The following is a 7,553-nucleotide window of genomic DNA, read 5'->3' on the forward strand; positions in this document are numbered from 1 at the left end:
TTCAACTTAAATATATTGATTCCTTTAAAGATAAACAAAAAACAGAGAAGATAGAAGTACCCATCCATTCATAGTCTTTGCGTGATGAAATCAAAATGGTTCAGATGTATTAATAAAAATACTTAAGTACAATATTGCAATAGAAGCTATTTTTGCAAAAAATTAGAACCCCTTGCATGAGTTTGAGAGTCCTCTAGATAATGTTATTTACATCATGAAGGGAGAAACTAAGTCTCCAATATTATCTCAACTAAACCAAAACAAACTTTTCAAAAAATAGTAAAATAGTTAAACTTTGAAAATAAAAATCAAATCAGATGACTTTAAGATGATGTCAAGCCAGTACCTTGTTGCCATTATTGATAGATATCTATAAGGGGTGCCAGGTCTTGAGGAGAATGAGGCTTAATATTCAGTTGGCAGTTGAAGACAAAATCTTGAATAAATGGTATCATATAAGTTTTCAAATGTGTGAGATTCTTGAGGAATCGCCAATGATCATGAGGCTTAATTAAAAGTTGTCGATTCAACTCAAGATTTACTTTAGATAGTTGTTGAACCTTTTTACCAAATTATATGTTGTCATCCATCCAACTCTTTTATAGTTCTTTGACATCTAGAAATACATCTTATTCATAATTTGAAATCATATTTTCCTTTAAAATAGGCCGAGTGATGGACTTTGCAATGGATCATGAAATTTCTCAAGTATCATTAACCAATTTTCTGACTAAACAAATCAAGTCCTTCCAATTCCCCAGAATAATGGACTTATGCATATCATCAATCTTGGGAAAATTTGGTTGTATTATTTTCTTATCCATTTTCCATTCGAGGAGATCATTTAGACTTCATTTTGCCTTATCATATTGACTCTCCATGTCAAATAACTCATTAACCAATGCAGAGCATCAACTTATACTTCACCTGAATTAAGCTTAATTTATCACAAAAAAATTGTTGTTATTTCAATAGTTGTGCATTGATTTCAAGGGCTTCATGCTTGAACTCAATGATATCAAATGCTTTAGCTTTTTCTTGTTCCAAAACTTGTTGCAATTCCTTTAATTGATCATCATGTTGCTTGATTTCTTCAAAGTATTGATTCTTGACTAGCTTGACTAGCTTGACTTGCATTTGCAACTCTGTTTGAGATTGGGAGACCTGTTGTTCCAATTGTTGAACCATTAGGGGATTTTTGAGGTCTAAAATGGGCCTCCTAAGAAAAATGTACAACCAAAATAAACTTTATAAGAACCAATAGGATTTAATATGATGATGTCAAGCATGGGGGATGGTTCACCATTTTTGGAGTAAAAATGTAAAAAGATTAAAAAAAATAAAATAATAAAACTATTTTTTCAACTCTTATTTTCAACTTATCTCCCTAAGATTTTACTCAAATTTCGAGTGGGAGTACTTGTTGGATGAAAAATATAATTCCTTATCCAAGGAGTACCCATGTTGCATACTTTCGATGGACCCTACTACATGAAAAATGATAAATACATGAAAAAAAGTTATTGCAATCACGTTTTTCATGTATTTCTATTTTTTCTTGTAGCAGGGTCCATTGAAAGTATGCAACATGGGTACTCCATAGATGAGGAATAAAATTATGCATCCAAAAAGTGTTTCCGCTCAAAATTTGAGTAAAGCCATAGGGAGATAGGTTGAAAATATGAGTTGAAAAAATAATTTTACTCCATAGATGAGGAATAAAATTATGCATCCAAAAAGTGTTTCCGCTCAAAATTTGAGTAAAGCCATAGGGAGATAGGTTGAAAATATGAGTTGAAAAAATAATTTTTCCTTTTTTGCCTCTAAAATTTGATAATGTAATCTAATATTATTTTATTATTTCCACTATTATTTTATAATTTCCTTAGGAGGCCCATTTAGACCTCAAAAATCCCCTAATGCTTGTCATCTTTCTCTTTGAAATTTTTTTTAACATGGGTTGCTTTATCAATAATGGTTGATGCATATGCCCCTACATATTGAACCAACTCTTGGAATTCTTCATGTGGAGTTGTAGAAGTGGTTTTCAAAACTAGTTCCAAGGAATTAGAGTTTGGAGGAGATACCTCATTTTCCACCTTCCTTTTCTTCCTGATTTTCTTTGTTACTGCTTTATGATAAGGCTGATAAAATATTTTCATACGAGGGGTTTCTTCAATGCTAAATTGAATCTTTTTTGTAAGATGAGAGGGGATTATTTCCACATTAATCCAAGTGTTGATAGGGGTTTTAGCAAGAGGGACAGTTTGTGTAAGAGGAGTCTATGCAGATTTAGGAGTGGTAGGGACTGTTTGTTGAGTGACAACATTGAAGTTTTGTCTCCAAGAGTTTCTTTTTCCATGGTTGTGTCATCTAGGATTGATAGTTTGTTCAAATATAGTTGTCATTTTTTGTTCAAATCATTGAGAATAGAGTTTGTTGAAGAATATTGCTCTGTCGAAGAGACCTATAATGTGTGGAAACCTAAGGCGTTGACTATGATGTAGAATTGATGGATTTCTCTATAAATCATCTCCTTCAAGAAGCTTAATAAAATACATGGGTAACAGAGCTCTTTTGGTATCATTTTAAAAGACAAAGTGTTGAAAATTGTTTAAGGACAACTACTTGGATTTTAAACAAACTAACCCATAAGTTAAGGCCTATAAAAACAAATCATCATGGTGATTTTGTTCATGAGTATAGTTTTTGGTATGTTCTTTGTTGGCTATATCTCGAGCCACATGGGAAGGATCAAAAGATATAAAATGAATAGTAGCGAGTTTCAACTAACTTAGGGCTAAAATTTCCTTCTCTCTACATGTTAATAATTGGAAAGAATGAAAAGGCCAACTTTCAAGGGGAATTTAGGCCAAAACTTTTTGGAATCCCTTTAAAGCTCGAGGGTTATCACAGTTCCAACAATTTAGTAAGAAATATCTCTTGATAGGAGTTGATCTAGAACATAAAGAGGTAAGACATGGGGACAACCATTACTTCCTCAAATTCATAAATAAGTGAATGTTTCCTCAATGGAACAACCTCCAATTCTCAACAAATCACTGAGGGTTGCAACAAACATCCTTGGTATTTTGAAGCCAAAAACATTTTGGTAAATAGGAATCATAACCAGATGACAAATGCGATAAAAATTATTGGAGTAATTATATTCCCAGAGAATACTATGAAATATGTGGATGGGAAGGGGGTCAGAAAGTGTCCACTTCCTGCCCATGCATCAAAAATCCAAGGAGAAACAGATGGCATCTATGAAATATTCTGACATGTAAAAAGGTGGCACACTAGAGACAACCTTGTGTGACCGAAAATGAATAATATGCCTAGCCATGTTGTCTAACAAAATTTGAGCCCAGTCAAATACATACCCATGAGAGGCTCCTTCAATAATAGGGGCCCATTCGCTAGGAAATTATGAAACATTTTGTTTGGCATATAAATGACAGAGCATAGAAGCAATATAAGAAAGGGGGAATGCAAGAGAAGCAATTGAATATTTGTTTGTAGACTCTTATTTAAACTTATTAGAGTTATGCATCCACGCCCTAATCATTTTGGGTAAATTATCTTTGTTTCCCTCACATCCCTTCTTTACAAATTGTTCCACAAATTTAGCATTATATACAACTTCAGGCTGGGGAAAATAATAAATACCACAAAGGATTTCATACCTGAAAGACCCAATTGTGATGCCTCTGTAGGTAACAAAAATGCGTTCATTGATATCGACCTCTTCTAGTACTCAACATATCATATATGTGTACGAGAGAAATCTTAGTCGTGCTACAATATTATGAAGTTGACACCTCGCAGCATCATTGATTGTTGGTGAAGAGTTTTTTAAGCCACCCTGGTCTATTGTCACAAAAGTTGGTGAATCCTCTAGCTCCTCTAGCAATTATTCTTCAAATAATTCATAAATGGTATTTCAAGGTTTAGGACTAGAATATTGATCTGGATTTTGGGGGAGGCCCTCAATATCTAAAAGATTGAAATGGATCTTTGGGGGGAGGCCCCCAAGATCTGAAAATTTGAAATTGCGAGAAGAAAATGAGTAGAATGCCCAATAAACAAAACCACCAAGAATTTTTTTATTAAAACACATAATAACTGTAAGGACTACATTGTGGTGGACAATCTGTCCTTTTACAAAATGCGACTTGTTACTTATAGTATTTTTCAGTTACAATACCATGGGTCAATTCCATGGGTGAATGAATACCATGGGTGGATGTCACAATACCACGGGTCAATTCCATGGGCAAATGAATACCATGGGTGGATGTCACAATACTACGGGTCAATTCCATGGGTCAATGAATACCATGGGTCGATGTCACAATACCATGGGTGAATGAATACCATGGGTGGATGTCACTTACAATACCATGGGTGGATAAATACATGACTGGATTCCACTTACAATACCATGGGTAAATTCCATGGGTTGATGCCATTTTCCATTCGGATCATTCCTCCCTCCTTAACAAGCAATGGTCCCCATTGCGTTAAGTTCCTTCCTGTGAAGCCTTTGTTGAATATGAAGAGCCACTAAAGAGAAGGGTTTTATGTGGTTAACCCATTACCATGATGAACAAAGATTCAAGGATAGAGATACCATGTAATGCCTGTGACCAACTGTGATACTGACAGTGCACGGCCTAGAAAATGGACTTCGATGAAGTGTGGGTTTGTGGATGACCCATAACCATGATGAACAAAGATCCGAGGATAGAGATACCCTGTAATGGTTGTGACCAACTCTGATATTGATAGTGTGCGGCCTAGCAAATGGACTTCGATGAAGTGCGGGTTTGTGGACGACCCATAACCATGAAAAACAAAGATCCGAGGATAGATATACCATGTAATGCTTGTGACCAACTGTGATACTAACAATGTGCGGCCTAGCAAATGGACTTCAATGACAAGGATTTGGTGCGGTTGACCCATAACCTTGATGTTGGTTGTTGATGACGTAGTAGGTGCCCACATAGCCTGGGGTGGGAGGGCACGTCTCCAAATAACCCAAGCCGAATGTTGTTATGCTGAAACTGATGAATGTGAGGCAGGTGCCTACTAAAGTGGGGTGGGAGGGCACGTCTCCAACGGGAACCCACTTCGAATGCTGCTCCAAAATTAAAATGGATATAACTCGGTCAATATAGCTTAGAATATTTATTATAACCTATTTTTGGAAGCAGAAGGACCATTTTGCATCTTCCCATGTGTTGTAAATCCTTATCTGAACAATCTAGAATCTTAGATTCGCACTACAATTTTTCCGCCATCACAAAAGTTCTGAAAAAAAATAGTTGATTTTAAATCAGCAATATCTCCCAAATTAGAACTCTGATTCGACCCATTTTTTTTTAATTGAGTGATTTTTCAAGAGGAGCTCGGATCTACAATCCTTTTTCTGAAATTTTGCACAAAAACTTCAAAAAATGATAGGATAGTTGCCATCCATCAGTTGTCGTCAAAAAAAATTCTACAACATAGCTTATTTTAAATCAGCGATATCTCCCTCATCTAGACTCCGATTCGGTTGATTTTTTTTTTTTGAATTTTGGTAGTTTTTCGCAAGGAATCCAGATTTGTTATTTGTTTTTGTAAATATTGAACCAAATGTATTAGATATGATCTAAAAACTCACCTCCAAAAAAAATCCTACAAAAAATGAAAAAAGAAAAAAAATTTCCTGCTTAGCCCAAGAAAGTGCTCTGTGGAGGTTGCAGCGCGTGCCTAAATTTTGTTGAATATTGCTACAAATATTTTAAACTTAAATATGCATAAAACCCTCATTCCCATGGAATCGTAACTTGCTATGATACCACCGATCTAGATCATAGGGGGAGGCCCTCAAGCTCTAAAAGATTGAAATGGATCTTGGGGGGGAGGCCCCCAAGATCTAAAAAATTGAAATTGCAAGAAGAAAATGAGTAGAATGCCCAATAAACAAAACCACCAAGAATTTTTTTATTAAAACAGATAATAACTGTAAGGACTACATTGTGGTGGACAATCTGTCCTTTTACAAAATGTGACTTGTTACTTATAGTATTTTTCAGTTATAATACCACAGGTCACTTCCATGGGTGAATGAATACCATAGGTGAATGTCACAATACCACGGGTCAATTCCATGAGTCAATGAATACCATGGGTGGATGTCACAATACTATGGGTCAATTCCATGGGTCAATGAATACCATGGGTGGATGTCACAATACCATGGGTGGATGTCACTTACAATACCATGGGTCTATAAATACTATGAGTGGATGCTACTTACAATACCATGGGTAAATTCCATGGGTTGATGAATAACATGGGTGGATGAATACCATGGGTTGATGTCATTTTCCATTTGGATGAAATATGTTGTGTAGATTGTATCATAGAAGAGAAATGTATCTAGTAATTTATCATTGATTTCTGGGCCCAGTTGACACTTGTACATAAGATATTTTTTTTTCCTTTCACCATAGTATCCTATTGTAGTTGTTGCACCTAGAATTCACCTGTAAATGAAAATGATAAGAGTAAGAGGAGTTAGCATAAACGAGGCGTAAAAGGGCTTAAATAAATTTCAAGAACTGGTAAAAGTGTGTTAAATGTAGTCATTATATGATTAATAATAGCGAACAAGAAAATTACTTCGAAGGGTGTGACTTTAAATTTACCATTTCATATCAATGGTGATCAATTGAGATAGATGGAAAAATTATATCAAATTGATTTGATAGATGGCAGGTGATGTATGTTCTCACGTCATTTTGCAAGGTTGATGCTTGGAAGGTAAAATAAAGTGCTAGTCTTCCATATTTGAAAACAAGTAGGTTGATTGGGAGCGGGTGTATGTGGTACATGTACCAAAATGTACCAATAAGTATCAGCTTATATGCAAGGTGGGCTTGATGAGATAGCCCGATAATAAAATATTGGTAGAAATTCTTGTATTTCGAAAGAAATGGAATGAGCTAATAAAACAAAGGGAATGCCTACCACAAAGGGGCTAATGGGACCCATTTTTTATGATTTTCCCGTTAGTTTGATCCCAATGATTTTGAAATGATCACAAAGAAAATACTCGATGCTATGATCAACGGGATGATGGGTACTATGATATGGTGGCTAGAACCAATGAGATTTCAAGGTAAGATCATTCTTGTGGGTCCTGAACGCATAATCTCGCTAAAGGAAGCCTGACGAAAATCAAAGGATGCACAAAGTAAAGGGTCGGGGTCTATGCATCGAGGCCACGTGTTGAGAAATAAAGAGATGAGTGTATTTTCCTTTTAAATGGCACATATAATACATGGAAGCAAACTTTAAGCCTGAAATAAATAAAGTCTCGGTTGTGACGATTCTAAGTTGAAAAAAGGCCTAATTTTAATTTAGTTGCAAATAATAAGAAATTGTTAAAGGAAAAAAAGGTTTTATTAAGAGGGTTTAATTAATTAAGATTAAAAACTTAATAAAAATGATTCGCATTTTATTATGGCTAATATTAAAATGGGGGGTTGTTGTTT

The sequence above is a fragment of the Pinus tabuliformis genome, chromosome 9, assembly GCF_031772625.1.
Source record: "Pinus tabuliformis cultivar Carrire ecotype Pingquan chromosome 9, CPIR1, whole genome shotgun sequence".
In the NCBI taxonomy this organism is placed as follows: domain Eukaryota; kingdom Viridiplantae; phylum Streptophyta; class Pinopsida; order Pinales; family Pinaceae; genus Pinus; species Pinus tabuliformis.